Source organism: Pinus tabuliformis, chromosome 8, assembly GCF_031772625.1.
Source record: "Pinus tabuliformis cultivar Carrire ecotype Pingquan chromosome 8, CPIR1, whole genome shotgun sequence".
Taxonomy (NCBI): Eukaryota; Viridiplantae; Streptophyta; class Pinopsida; order Pinales; family Pinaceae; genus Pinus; species Pinus tabuliformis.
Window position 1 is genome coordinate 393,385,034 of NC_142294.1, and position 15,801 is coordinate 393,400,834.

General features: G+C 37.0%; 1 pseudogene; it reads left to right on the plus strand.

Moving 5' to 3' along the window:
* Positions 1–15,801, plus strand: part of LOC149235743 (WAT1-related protein At2g39510-like) — a 124,024-nt pseudogene that overhangs the window by 84,485 nt on the left and 23,738 nt on the right.

The window sequence follows — 15,801 nt, forward strand, 5'->3', positions numbered from 1 at the left end:
CTGAATCTCAACAGAAGGCATTCACAGAGTTGCAAAGATCACCTTTTCTCAGCACGAGTGCTCGCATTTCCATACTTGCAACAACCATTTGAGTCGAGATAGATGCCTTTGACTATGCTATTGGGCAGTCCTTACTCAACACAGGCATCGAGTGGCATATCACAGTGAGACACTTTCAAACACAGTTTGGAAGTATCCCACTTATGAGAGAGAGAGATGTATTCCATTGTGTAGGCCTGCCAACAATGGAAACATTACATTTTGGGAATGAAACGGTCATCCACACAGACCACCGACCCCTCCAGTTCATACAGACCCAAGGGAAAGTGTTGTTTTGGTCTAAGGTATTGAGAAAGGCCAAAACTATATAAGGAGGAGAAGATCAAAGGGCCAAATGTGCAAGTGAAAGGGTTTATCCAAAATACTTATATCTGAAGTATATTTATATGTTGTAGGGGCTATGATTATGAGATGATCTGAAATATTTATGCACCTTGGATACAACGTTGGATCAGGATCATGGGAACTGAAATGACATAACATTGTATGATCTGACATTGGTTGGGATAGATCTGATTTCTTATGCATGTTTTATTCTTTAAATGTCATGATCTGGGTATGTCTAAAGTCTGGAATAGCAGTGAAGTAGTAAGTTAATATTTGCAGATCTATACAATGGTTTGCCTTGGTAGAGGCACATATACATATAGGTTTAGCTCTTCCAAGTAGTGTATGCAAAATAAATGCCTGTTGTTTAGAAATGACTGATCTATCTGATCAGTGCTATTGTTTTTACTGTTGTCTGTCAATGAAGTCTTCTTAGATCTGAAAGTAAAACTAAATGCATAAGTAGTTTTTGTCTAGTTGATTGATTGATTAAGTGAGAAGGGTTGTATTTGTTGTTTACTATCCATATCTCTGTGAATTGACAGTAGATGTTCATAATATTATTTGTTGGTGCGGATCTGATTTAGAAGTTTTTATGATTCAGTATTTTTGTGGGTATACATAGGTTTGTTAAAGGAAGTAGCATATAGACACAGGTTGGGTTCAGTAAAGTAGCATATACATTCAGACGTATTATTTTTGAGCTTGCAGCTCGTTCTAAATGATGGTGTAGGTTTCTGGGTTCAGCACAGTGTTCTAGTGATAGTGATGTGATTGTTCAGATTAACTGATTGTTGGTTGATGCAGTTTGAAAGTTTTGAGAATGTCATAGCCTACTATTGGTAGGGGCCTGACCCAGGCTTAGAGATGATTTAGCCAAACAATCCCAGTACTACTGGACCTTTCGGCAACAGTCTATGGAGAGCAGACTGAGGTCTCACCCGAAGTAGTATGGGAGGGTGCTAGAACCAGGTTTCCGCGCCGTGGAGATGTCTGATGTTTTCAAGTGGTCCGCGGTTCGACCCTACGCGCACGTTGTTGCATTCCATTATCAATACCTTGCAGCTTGAGATGCTGCCTTTGCACAACCTTACTCGGGGACCGAACAATGTTATTACCCCAGTCCTTACTAGTAATCCTATCTAATTTGATTAACTTAGCTTATTTGTATGCTTTCAGTTATACTTAACAATATTCACAAATCATACAAGTGCGTGCGATAAAAAAAACAATAGAACTAAATAGAAAATAGCACAAAACATATACATAATATTTGGAATCAAACTTCTCTTTATTATTCTTCTTCCTTGGTTAGAGACTCGACTCCGCCCTGTGCACTCAGCTGCAGGGGTCCGCACACTCAACTGCAGATTCTACTAGGCCTTTGCACACTCAGTTGTTGAGCCTCTTCCTACTACTATGACCCCAAAGCACTTAGACCTTTACTCTATACTTCTATTTCATACTTCGCTCCTTTCTTCGCTATCTTTTTCACTTAGATATTTGCTCTATTTATACAATCCCATGGTCCATTGACCATGTGTAGGCCGACATTAAATTCAAAAATTAGGGTAGACAACCGTATGACTCTAGCATACACTTCGCACTCCGCGCCCGTAATTTGTGGAATTTTTACAATAATAATACTCAAAACTTGGGCTTTGAGCCCCAAAACATGTGTGGGGGGATTCCATCCCCAACACCTATGTACTACTAAACATATCAGCTAGTACAAGAGCTAGGGGGTTGTAGCTCCCTTCTAGTAGAAGCTGGAAAATGAGAGAAGGTTGTAGCCTTCTGCAGGTGGGTGTTTGCATACTAGTATGAGTCTGCACCAGTACAAGATTGTAAATAGATTTTATTTATATTAAAAGAAGATAGAGATGACAACAGCAAGTGGTTTTTCTCCCACATTGGGTTTCCACCTTAAATCTTGGTGTTCATGTGTGTTTCTTATGTGTGATGGTTTATTATGTTATTACTACACATAGTTACTATATAATAAGTTACTGATGCACTGATTAAATATCAACACATGATAAATTGACTAAATCATAAGTTCTCTGGGTATACATTGGTTTCTCTAATCACAGTAGTGTGCACACGCAAGTTCACCTCACTGAAGTAGCGCATATAAATCTGTTTGGGAAAAGAAAGATTATTTTATTATAAATAATGATTCACCCCCCTCTCAGTCTTATTTCCAACAATTGGTATCAGAGCAGGTCCTTTAGAAGAAGCTTGATCGCTTGAAGGGAGATATTTCAAGATGAATAATCACGAAGGCGTCAGATCTATCAGACCACCAATCTTCAATGGGAACAACTTGGTATACTGGAAAATAAGAATCAGAGCCTATCTTCAGTCGCTTGGCGCCGATTTTTGGGAGATTGTGGAAGGAGGATATCAATTTCCAACAGCGATACCTACAGATACAACAGGTAAGAAGTTATATGAAACTAATGCCAAAGCAGTAAATACCTTATTCGGAAGTCTGTCAGAATCAACATTTGTCAAAGTCATGCAGCTCAAGATAGCCAAATATATATGGGACAAAATCATTCAGAGCTACGAAGGAGACTCCCAGGTAAAACGTGCTAAGCTCCAAACACTCAAAATTCAGTATGAAACTCTTAAGATGCATAGTGATGAAAGTATTGCTAGTTACTTTTTGCGTGTAGATGAGATTGTTAATTGTATGAAGAATCTGGGTGAAGAGATAAAGGAGGCTAATTTAGTAGAGAAAATTTTGAGATATTTGTCTTCTAAATTTGAGTCAAAAGAATCTGCCATAGAAGAAAAAATTATCTTCAATCTATTATTGTTGTTCAACTTCATGGAATTCTAACTGCCTTTGAAATGAGGAGAGGAGGTCCATCAAATATGAGAGAAGTCGCCTTCAAATCTTCGGGAATGGGAAAATAAATGGAAGAGCGCAATGAATCAGGATATATTTCAGAAGAAGAAGATGAGGCAGGCTTTGCCAAGAAGCTCCAAAGGGGTTCTAGAAGATTGATAGGTAAGCTACCATTCAAATGCTTTGCTTGTGGTAGAGTTGGTCATTACGATGAAAAATGTCCTCATAAAGATAATCATGAAAAAGGAAAGGAATCTGCAAAGGCAATAGAAAACAGGTTTTTAATGGAAGAAATTACTATACTCATGAAGACAGTGATGAATTATCTAATAGTGATGAAGATGAAACTAAACAAAAATATAAACTACTCATGGCTTATGACAATGATGATTTTTTGGATGCGTTAGAAGAGGAAGACTTTCTCTATGAAATCACAAAAATCAAAATCTATTTGGAAGAAAGGAATATGATTGTAAATATGTTGACACATAAACTCATTGAAAGAGAAAATCACAATGAAAAACTAGATTGTGAAGTTGTGGGTCTAAGAAAAGAACTAGAGATGACAAAATCTCTTAATCTTAGATTTTCTAAAAGATCAGAAACTTTAAATGAAATCATCAAGGTTCAGCGTTATCCTCTTATAAATACAGGTCTTGGATATACTGAAGAATAACCCCAATCACAAAACGTGTTAGACTGCACTAGAAGCTATATTGATGCAGCAAATACCAAGAACAATATGTCAATCGTCAGCAAAAGCTTAAAAGTATTGATAAGGTAAATCATGCTCAATTTACTCCAAGGATAAACATCAATAGAAGCAACATTAACAAAAAGTTAAACAATGCCAAAAGATTATATGATCACAGAAACTTCTTTAATGGACAATGCTTTTCATGCCATAAATTTGGGCATAAGGTTGCTCAATGTGTTTCTTACAAAACTATCATGACTAGAGAAGCACAAAATCAGAGGAGCGTAACACGAATCAAGAAAGGTTGCTATAATAACTTCTCTCCTCTTGAACATGAAATTGAATGTTCATTTTGTAATAAATTTGGTTATGAAGAATCTGAATGCATGAGGAAATTTCAGCCAACAATTCAAAAGGAGAAATCATAATCAAATTCCAAAGTATGGAGAAAGAAGGACGTTCAATCAGAAATGTGGCATAGCTCTATTTGCAGAAGGACAAGACAATCAGTGGTACATTGACATCGTATGCTCCAAAAACATGACAGGTGATAAAGAGACACTTCATTCATATAATGCTTTGTAGAAGGAAAAGAATCTCTTTTGGAAGTGACACACAAATTGTCATTAAAGGTAAAGTTTCTGTTTATTTGAAAGAAAATGTCAAAGCTAGAAATGTCATGTATGTAGATGGTTTAAAGCATAACTTGTTGAGTGTCAGTAAAATGTGTGATCGAGGAAATGAAGTTGTGTTTTGATCAAATAGATGTGTGGTTCGTGATATTGATATAGGAAAGACCGTTATCAAAGGTACAAGAACTACAAACAATTTATAGATACTCAAAGGAGGACAAAAACAATGCTATCTAAGAAAAAAGGATGAAAAATGCTTATGGCACAGAAGATTGGGTCATCTAAGCATTTCTGAAATAAGAAAAGCATGCAGGCTCAAGGCAGTTTGTGATCTTCCAGATATTAGCATTCCAAAAAATACCATATGCAAACCATGTCAAGTTGGTAAGAAAACAACAGTTCATTTCAGTGAAAAAGAAGGATCAACAAGTAAGCCTCTTGAACTCATCCGTACTTATTTATGTGGATCAAAAAGGAAAAAGTCACCTCGTGGTGAAGAATACATTATTTTATTCATTGATGATTTTTCTAGAGTGTGTTGGATAAGTCTACTAAAGCATAAAGATGAAGCATTTGAAAAGTTTAAGTCCTTCAAAGCTTTAGTGGAAAATGAATCAGATCTAAAAATCAAATGTCTCAGATCTGATCGAGGGGATAAATTCATATCAAATGAATTCTTTGATTTTTGTGAACAACATGGAATAAAAAGGCAGTTCTCAGTCACCAGAACTCCTTAACAAAATGGCATAGTAGAAAGAATGAAAATAAAAGTTCAACAAATGGATCGAGCTATGGTTGATGAATCTGGAACTCCTGCAACCTTCTGGGGTGGAGATGCATTTGTTGTTGTGACTATTCTCAACAAAGCTAATGTTCGGGTAAATAGTGATCAAACTCCATATGAACTTTGGTATGGTAAGCCTCCTACTGTAAAACACTTTAGAGTTATTGGAATTAAATGTTTCGTCAAAAGGACTGATGAAAAACGTGGTAAGTTTGAACCGAGAGTAGATGAAGGAATTCTTCTTGGTTATTCATCCAGAAGTAATGGATACAAATGTTATAATAAAAGACTTTGGAAAATGGTTGAATGCATTGATGTAGTAATTGATGAAGAATGCAAAAATCTGGAACATATGAGATCAACAAAGGAAGATGACAATGAGGAAGATGATGAATGCTTCCGCATATCAAATCAAAATGATATAGAGGAAGAAACTAATGAAGCATCAGAAGAATATACAACAGACAGGGAAAAGAATCCATCTAGGTATGTTCAAAAGAATCATCCAGAATCTCAAATTCTAGGAGAAAAAGGGTTTGGAGTACAGAAAAGAATAAATCTTACAGGAACCTCCATTTATCTAGCATTACTATCCTCCATAGAACCACAGAATGTAAATGAAGCTATCAAATATGAATGTTGGGTTAAGGCCATGGATGAAGAGCTTCACCAAATTGAATAGAATGATACTTGGCAATTAGTTCCTAGACCTCATGATAAAAATTTATAGGAATTGTTAACACCCCAAGAAACTCTCCTAGGCTGTATCTCAGAGATGCTCAGTAACATTACAAACTCAACTTAATGTTGGAAATGGATGAATGGAAGGAATGATGCTTGTTCAAGCCAGATAACCACTCCTACTTTGCTTGACTCCAGACATGCATGAACACCCCCAGACTATAAGGCTTTAGACCACCAACTACTCACAGTTTAGGAATTGGGTGAATATGGAGAATGCTGACCACACCAGCAGACACACAGGACCCTGTGATGGCTGACTGCAACCAGCAAGAAGTCTACAAATCTATTCCCTAATGCACAGACATGATGACAACTCTCTGGCACTAAGTAAAAAGAAACCTGAATAACACATTCACTGATACATACAATATTTCAACACAGAGGTAGGATGATAGCTCCTCTAATGCCAAACATCAAGAGTACAAGAAAACTGCATAACAGGCACAGACTAGAACAGAGTAGAAATGGAAAGTGAGCAATTAACAGCAAAAGAAGCTTGTATTAGTTGAAAATTAAGACGAGACGCTGCAAGTATCAAAGCAGTTACAGTCTCTAGAAGTTGAACCTTACATCAAAACAACAACCATCAACCCTTGATTACATCTTGTTTTTGGGTATATATAGAGTTTGAATACAAAGGCACTTGGCCTTTTTAGGAATGGAGGGGTCATAATTGATCACCAACCGCTTTAACTGCCTGATGGAGTATTTAGTGCAATTTGCCTGCTTCAGTGGATGAATTTGATCTTCTTTGGTGCTCTGTTGTCCTTTTCGGGCAGGTGGAGTGTCGTATGGGATGGAGTCCCATGACTATTGAATGCATTCATCTGCTCGAGGTACGTCCTTTTTCCCTCTCGGCCATCCTGCCTATTGAATGTGGTGGTTGAGGAGGAAATGCACCAGGTACAGGTAAACAGATCACCTTCGTCTTTTTGGGAGTATGGAATTGTCAGGGTGAGAGGAGTGCATGGTGGATGTACGAGCAGGGTGGAGGAGGGATATCAACCATTGGATCAAATGAATAGACGATGGAGATTGCTCGATGGGAGGTATCGAGAGGAAGCGGGAGCAGAAAATCGTGAGCCATTGGATCTTGGGTTGGCAAATCCAACGACTACCGGTTGGGGGAGACGCGTGGCAGTTAACGAGCAGGGACGAAGGACAGGCGGTAAGCTGTTTTGGTCGCACCACTTTTGGGCACCGAGCGGTAAATGTACAAGGGTGCACGATTCCATCCAGAGGGTGACGCGTGGCGGTGGGGGTGGAATGAAACCGCTTTTTTTCACGAGCTAACGGGTTGTCAACTCACAGACGCGGGAGGAGCGAATGTCGTCCGATCGCGACGGGGATGATCGGACGGTGGAAGAAATAAACAGGCAGATTGTTCATTGAATGCAGTGGGGACCGTTAGATCAGGATGCTGCAATCAATGACTGCGATCAAAAGGTGGTGATGGAATATGGGATCGCGGGGTTACATGAATATGGTTTTGCAAGGACTTAAGCTTTGCGCTTAGGGCTTGGAGAAATAGAGTTTATTCCGGGTTTTGGAGGAAAGAACGGAGATAGTGGGGGTTATGAGAGTGTGAATGGAGTGAAGGAGTAGGAGAAGAATGACTGATGCAAGTCCTTTGTGAGCATAACCAACATGGCCAGACCTGTATTTGACCCTTGAAATATCAAAGTATGTAGCAGAGCTAACAGGAACAAAATGGATATTTAAGAATAAGTTGAAATAAAATGGAGAGGTTATTAGAAACAAAGCAAGACTTGTTTGTAAAGGGTATTCTCAACAAGAAGGTATATATTTCGAAGAAACGTTTGCACCTGTTTCCAGACTTGAAGTCATAAGAATGTTTCTTGCTCTTTCAAGTTTTTGAAAATTCAAAGTATATCAAATGGATGTAAAATCAGCTTTTCTTAATGGATATTTAGAAGAAGAAGTTTATATTGAGCAACCAGATGGATTCATTCTAGGAAATGATGAAAAACTTTATGCAAGCTCAAAAAGGCTCTATATGGTCTAAAACAAGCTCTAAGGGCCTGGAATTATCGTCTTGACAAATATCTACAACAACAAGGTTTCATAAAAGGTTTTGTAGATAGCAACTTATATACAAAGATTGAAAATGATAAACTGAAAATTATTATTGTTTATGTTGATGATATCATTTTTGGTAGCAATGAAGAATCTATGAGTCAGAACTTTGCTTCAGTTATGCAACAAGAATTTGAAATGTCCTTACTTGGTGAACTTACTTATTTTCTTGGTCTACAAGCACAATGAATAAAAGATGGTATTTTTCTTTCACAAACTAAATATATCAAGCATATTCTAAAGAAGTATAGAATGGAAGATTCTAAACCAGTATGTACTCCAATAGTAACAGGATGTAGTCTCAGTTCTAACGATGAATCACCTGTAGTAAACCAACCAACATATAGATCTATGATTGGAAGTCTACTTTATCTAATAGGTACCATACCTGATATCATGCATGCAGTAGGAACTTTTGGAAGGTTCCAAGAAAATCCAAAGGAATCATATCCTTAGGCAGTAAAAAGAATATTCAGATATCTTCATGGAACTCAAGACTTTGGTCTATGGTATCCTAAAGATAAAGATCTTTCTCTTCATGCATATATAGATGCAGATTGGGCTGGAAATGTTGATGATCGAAAAGGCACTAGTGGAGGTGCATTCTATATGGGATCATGGTTAGTGTCTTGGTTCATCAAGAAACAAAGTTCGATTGCCTTATCTATAGCTAAAGCAGAATATGTGGTTGTTGCATCTTGTTGCACACAACTACTTTGGATGATGCAAACATTGCGAGAAATTCAAATCACGTGCACTCCACCCATCTCCATTCTATGTGATAATACAAGTGCCATCAGTATTTCAAAAAATATAGGCATGCACTCAAAGACCAAGCACATACCCATTAAGTACCATTTTCTACGAGAACAAGTGCTTGAAAAAAAAATTGAAATTGGAGTATGTTCCCTCCAAAGAACAGGTTGTTGGTATATTCACCAAACTGCTTCTCAGAGAAACATTTGAATATCTTAGACAAAAGATGGGAGTAGTTTCTGCATCATCCTATTGTTCAAACCAGTTTTTCAGAGGAAGGTTGATAGACATGGTTTTTATGAAGGATAGTCACGTATATACACAAGTTTTTGTGGTTGCAGGAGCGTATATGTTTTTCTGATATAAAAATATTGGGTTAGACTCTGATATGAGTGCTCAGTATAATATTGATGATTACAGTCTACTAATATGATTTGTTCTTTGATTTTTATCTTACTGATGAAAATGCCTTGATAAATGATTTGTTGACAATGCACAGGTAGCATAGGTTCATGGGGAGCATTAACCTTCACAAACTTTCTGCATTATTGGCATGATGGTTTGTGACTTCAGCTATGGTTTCAGATATTTATATCAATTGTTACATAGGTCATGTAAAAATATAGGATGTTATATGTCTCCTTCAGTCATAGTCTACTTTTGAATGAGTCCTATTGGACATATGATGTAATTTGTATCCCCACTATGCATGGGATGGATGATGTAATAATTGTTGTATTTTAGTCATGTATAAACAATTGGTATATCCCCACTTGGTTGGGTGGATGAGTCAAATTTGGTGTATCCCCACTTGGTTGGGTGATTGATGTATGTATGAGTCATTGGTCTTAGGGAGGTCATAATCACTTAGTTGAACTATAGAGTCATGTTATTCTTTTTGAAACATATCTCTGCAGACTCTGCATGTACTTAGGGGGAGCATGGACAACATGGTGTATCTCAAAGGGGGAGAGTAATTTGGTGTTGCTTGATATCTCTAATAGTTTTTATATCTTGTAGTAATCAACAACAATATGGTTTCCATCAAGTCCAAAGGGGGATATTGTTGGAATTATGATACTAGTGTTTTCCTTGATGGCAACTCACTCATAGGTTAGTTCAGATTTGGTAAAAGGTAACTTGCAGTGTAAAAGGTCAATTCAAAGGTAATAAGGCAGTAGTACAAAAGAAGAGGAAGTTGGAACAAAGGTCTACTGATTAGAATCAAGAAGTTGAAGGAAAAAAATGTTTTCAGATAGTTTAATTTGTATACGTAGGTTCACCTTGTCAAAGAAGTGTATACATGCAAGTTCATAGAAAAAAGAGTGTATACGTATGCATGCACTTTCACAATAGGAAAAGTGCATATGGGCTAGAAAATCAAAAAATTCAAGAGTAAAGAATACCAAGATTCAATACCATGGTATTAGCCCACAATATTGAGCATAGTAACGAATATTTGATCTTGTCCAACAATACCACAGGTTCTAAGTGTTGTTTTGGTCCGAGGTATTGACAAAGGCCAAAACAATATAAGGAGGAGGAGATCAAAGGGCAAGGTGTCCAAGTGAAAGGGTTTCTTAGGAATACTTCTATCTAAAGTATATTTTATGTTGCAAGGGCTATCGTTATGATATGATCTGAAATATTTTGTGCACCTTGGATACAATATTGGATGAGGATCATGAGACCTCAAATGACTTAACATTCTATGATCTAATATTGGTCAGGCTAGATCTGATTTCCTACACATGTTTTATTCTTTAAATGTCATGATCTGGGTATGACTGAAGTCTGGAATAACAACAAAGTAGTAAGTTAATATTTGCAGATCTATACGCTAGATCGCCTTGGTAAAGGTGCATATACATGCACATTTGACTCTTCCAAGTAGCGTATGAAAAATAAATGCTTGTTGTTCAAAAATAATTGATCTATCTGATCCATGTTGTTGTTTTACTACTGTCTATCAATGAAGTCTTCTTAGATCTGAAATTAAAACTGAATTCATAAGGAGTTTGTGTCTGATTGATTGATTGATTAAGTGAGAAGGGTTGTCTTTGTTGCTAACTGTCCAGATCTATGTAAATTGATAGTAGAGGATTAGAATATTACTGGTTGGTGTAGATCTGATTCAGAAGTTTTTATGATTCAATGGTTTTGCAGGTATACACAGGTTGTTTTCAGTAAAGTAGCGTATACATTCAGATGTATGATTTTTGAGGTTGCAAGTCGTTCTGAATGATGATGTAGGTTTCTTGGTTCTGCATAGTGTTCTAGTGACAGTGATCTAACTATTCAGTTTAACTGATTGTTGGTTGACGCAATTTGAAAGTTCTCATAGGTCAAGTGTGAAAATTTGATGAAACGAGGCCTTCATTTTGTATTGTTGTGTACCAGGAGCATCCAGTCTGAAAATTTATGAAACGTGGTCCATGGAGGAAGAGACAAGGTCATAGCCTTCTATAGGCCCTATGTACTAGTAAACATATTGGCTAGTACAAGAGATAAAGGTTGTATCTCCCTTCCAGTAGAAGCTAGAAAATGAGAGAAGGTTGTAGCCTTCTGCAGGTGGGTGCCTGTGTGCTGGTATGAGTCTGCACTAGTACAAGATTGTAAACAAATTTTCTTTATATTAAAAGAAGATAGAGACAACAATAGTAGGTGCTTTTTCTCTCGCATTAGGTTTCCACCTTAAATTGACTAAATCATAAGTTCTCTGGGTATAAGTTGGTTTCTTTAATCACAGTAGCGTGCACATGCAAGTTCACTTCACTGAAGTAGGGTATATAAATCTTTTTGGGAAATGAAATATTATTGAATTATAAATACATATTCACCCCCCCTCTCAGTATTATTTCCAACACTAAGATCTTTTATTATGACCTTTATTACTCATTTAAGTCATTGCATCATAAACATTGTTATCACAAAACCTTTCTTGATGGGTTGCTGACCAGGAAGACCCTGAGTAACTATTTCAAACCAACTTTTGGCTGAGGCTTAGCCTCCTCAACCTGAGAGGGCTCTCTCACTGGGTTAAAGATTTCAATTAAGGATTAGATGGCTAACTCTATATAAAACAAATGGAAAGATATAAATGGTTGAACACAATCAGGAAACATTCATTGGGCTTATGGAGTCAGAATATGCTTCAGTATCACAGTGAGATTAGCTTAACATAGAAGTCAGGGCATCAAGAGTTCAATATCAGTAACACATAAGAACAGGTAGGACACACAGTCTACAAATGCATGAAGGAAGTTAGAGCATTGTTAATGAGTTCTAAGTAATCATACATTCATACTACTGCAATTGATGAGATGAGGATAACCATAAAACAATCATACATTAAACTCTTTTCTGAATCCTGAGAAGTAAAGCCAAACTCTGTATTACATGAAAACACAGTCTTCTTACAATCACACAATAAGAGTGTTTTTCACAAAAAAATTCCAACCCTTGGTGCATTACACCTCTTGTCATATATAGAGTTCCCTTACAAGCTTGAATTCCTTCCTCCAGCAAGAGGGGAATTTGAATTTCTCTATACCTGACACCTATTAGACTTTAAACAAACTATTAATTACAACTAACTATAAACTGACAATCTTAGAGACCTAATTTGACTAGGAGTGTAACTCCTTATCTATGCTGGCAACAACCTTAGTTATGAAAACAAACTCGTTCTTTGAAATCTGTCCCTCTTCATCTTTGGCTTGAGTGATGACTTTAAACTTCATGCTGGCCTTTGATTGCTTGTCTTTTAACTGTCCCTGGATATTAGGAAAACTGCCCCTTTTTTTTCTGCTTTGGTCTCCAAAGTGGTTCCTCGAATTCTACTAACCATTTTATCCCTTTTAATAACATGTGATGCCTTGAATTAGACCAAAGGTCCTGCTCATATACTCATGCTAAGACAAAACCCTTTAGATGCTGGTTGAAGAATGACAACTGTCTGAGCTACGAAATGATTGTTGTTTTCACAGCGCAGAGTTTGGAGTAATTAAATGCCTCTTATTCTTTGAATTTTCCTTTGCCTAGTATTCAAAACTTCTGAGGTGGCCCTTTTGTATCTTCTACAACAGCATTCTTTCGTAATGGTTCCCAATTTTCATTTCAAAATTGATTTAAAAAACAAAACTGGTAGCTTCAGCAGTTTCGTAGCACGCTACGAAACTGCTGTGCATTATATGTCATTTTTAGTAGTTTCATAGCACGCTACGAAACTGCTGTGATTCAAGAACATAGTTTTTTTTCATTTTTTGGATTTTTTGATGGCTTATCCACATGCTATGAGCCAAATAATCTGACATTATCTATCCAAAATAACCTTCAATCTTCAAAAAGTAAACTTCACATCAAAATTGTCTCAAAATTGCTTCACTTACTGTCTGCTTCATTTATGTTGAGGTTGTTCTTCTGGTTCATTCAGTTGAATCTTCAAAGCTTTGATCTATCTTTTCATCATTCAGATTCTAGTTCTTAATTTTTCATTGACCTTTTTGATATATCTTGCCTCTTTTATCGCAGGGATGGTCCAAGTGTAATATTGGTGATAACTGCACACTGCTTCATCTCTTGGAACTATTCCATCTTCCCAACTGGCTATCACTCTTTTGAATTGTGCTTTTTCAACTACATGTTTCCTTACCCTTTATTTGAGTTGGGCAATCTCAAGATTGGCTGACACAAATTTCTTTTTGATCTCCTCAAAGCTACATTCTTCCTCATGAGTGATAACTGTCTTGCCTCTGTCATCTTTGTGCACTAGTGATGATTGTACTAATGGAACCACCGGCTCTTCATAGAATTCTGCAACCTCCCCTGTCTCACTTGCTTCTTGCTCGGTCTCTTGTATTCTTCTTAAATGTCTAGTCACAGGTCTTCTTGGCTTGAACACAAACTTTGATACTTGGTCATCAAATTGAAGCTTTTTAGAAGATTTAACTCTTTTTGTTTTATTCTTACCTGCTTCAAGTAAATCTGCTTGGACTAGAGGAGTCTCTTCTATGTCGATAGCCTGGAGGAGATCATTCAAACTTCCCTTTGAAGCTGGGCTTTCATCAACAATCACAGTCTTCCCCTTTTCCTTGGCTAATTGACTTCTTGTTACTCTTCTTTGGACAGTTTTATCAACAGACTGCTCTTGTACCACCTCATTGATCTGAACCTTCTTCCTCTGTGACTGTTGGGGTGTGTCTTGAACTACTAGTGGTGTCATAGGCTCCTTCACCTGCTTTCTGGCTTTCAATTTCAAAAATATTCTTGATCTTGTTTCCTCCTGATGACTTACTGCTAGTGAAGAAATCTCCTTAGCCTTAGGGCTAAGTCCTATTTTAGTTTTAAAGCCTGTCATAAACAAGAAAGCAGACCATTCTCTTCCAATCTTCTGAAGCTCATGTAAAACAATCAACTTGATCAACCCATGATGGAACAAGGAGGTCTCACAAGCTTCTTTCTTCAATTGAACCTTATTAGACATTTTTCCTAAGCTATGAAACAGATAAAAAGGTAAATCAAGAGATATTTTTCCAGTGAAATGTAAGAGGAGCTTAAAATGGTAAGAGTACACCTTATGATATCTTCCCTCACAGGTAAAATATCTTTGGATGCATGTCAGCAAGTTGGCATATGAATCCTTTACATAGCTTCTGGGCACTGATTTGGTTAAGTCCGAGCCTATGAATTCTGGCTTCAAAAATTCTTGGCAAGGTGCCATTTCGAATTTAAAGTTCTTGAACCATCTTTCCTGGCCTCTTGGTATCTCGGTGACCACAGATATGACCTCAGGAGAAATTGGAATTTCTAGCACTCCAACTCTTGAATTCAAACCAATGAAATTGAAAGAAAAATCTTTGGTTACTTGAATGTGACCACCTTGAAGTTTTTCGCAGAATCTCCAATAGCCCACCTATTTGAATGCATGTTCAACCTCTCTGCTTCTCATGAGCACATCTAAACCTTCAGGCTCAACTCTAAGACACTGGCTTGATCTGTGATTTTTCCTTTCTTCAGACATGTCTATGAAATCCCTGCAAGGAAACTTGAAAATAAACCTGTACTGTATTGCTTTGAACACCGCCTCGCTTGAATTTGAAACTGAGAACTGCCTCGCTTGAGCTTTCAAAAAGTTCTGATGAGTGCCGTCCTTAAGCTTGCCAATTGTCTTCTTACACATGAAAGGAACATGGGGAAAACCAAGACTGGCTCACCTCACCTTATTTTTTTGAAATTTGAAAGAACGCGTACAAGACATCTAACAAATATAATGATGAGAATGAATGTCCACATGTGATAGGCATGGTTCAAGGATTGACACATGGTGATGAAATATTAACGGATTTTGATGGAAAAGACAACTAGACAAGATCTAGCATGAATCCCTGATTTTGTAGCGCAGCCTATGCAAATTTTGTGTTCTGCGCTATGAAATCTCCAGCTACGAATCCATGTTTTCATAGCACACATAGTGTACTCTTATGAGTTTGCGCTATGAAAACTCCTAGTTGATTTCGTAGCACATGCCAACTTTAAAACAATCTTAACACATGACACCTATGAACCAATGTGGGATTAATGATAGTTAAAACAAGATTGTTGACCTTATTTAACAATGGGAACAAGACTCTATCCTATGTTTTAGACTCCTTAAACAAAACAATAGAAATGACTTGACCAAGACTGACTTACAACTTTGAAACCATACAAGTTGTCCAATTTTTTATTTTTATTTTTTTATAGTGATAACAAACGTGTAAGGAAATTTTTTTAAGTTTATGAGTTTTAAAGTGCAAAATGTCGGTTATGTGACTGTGATAAATATTATCACAATATCGCAAATCGC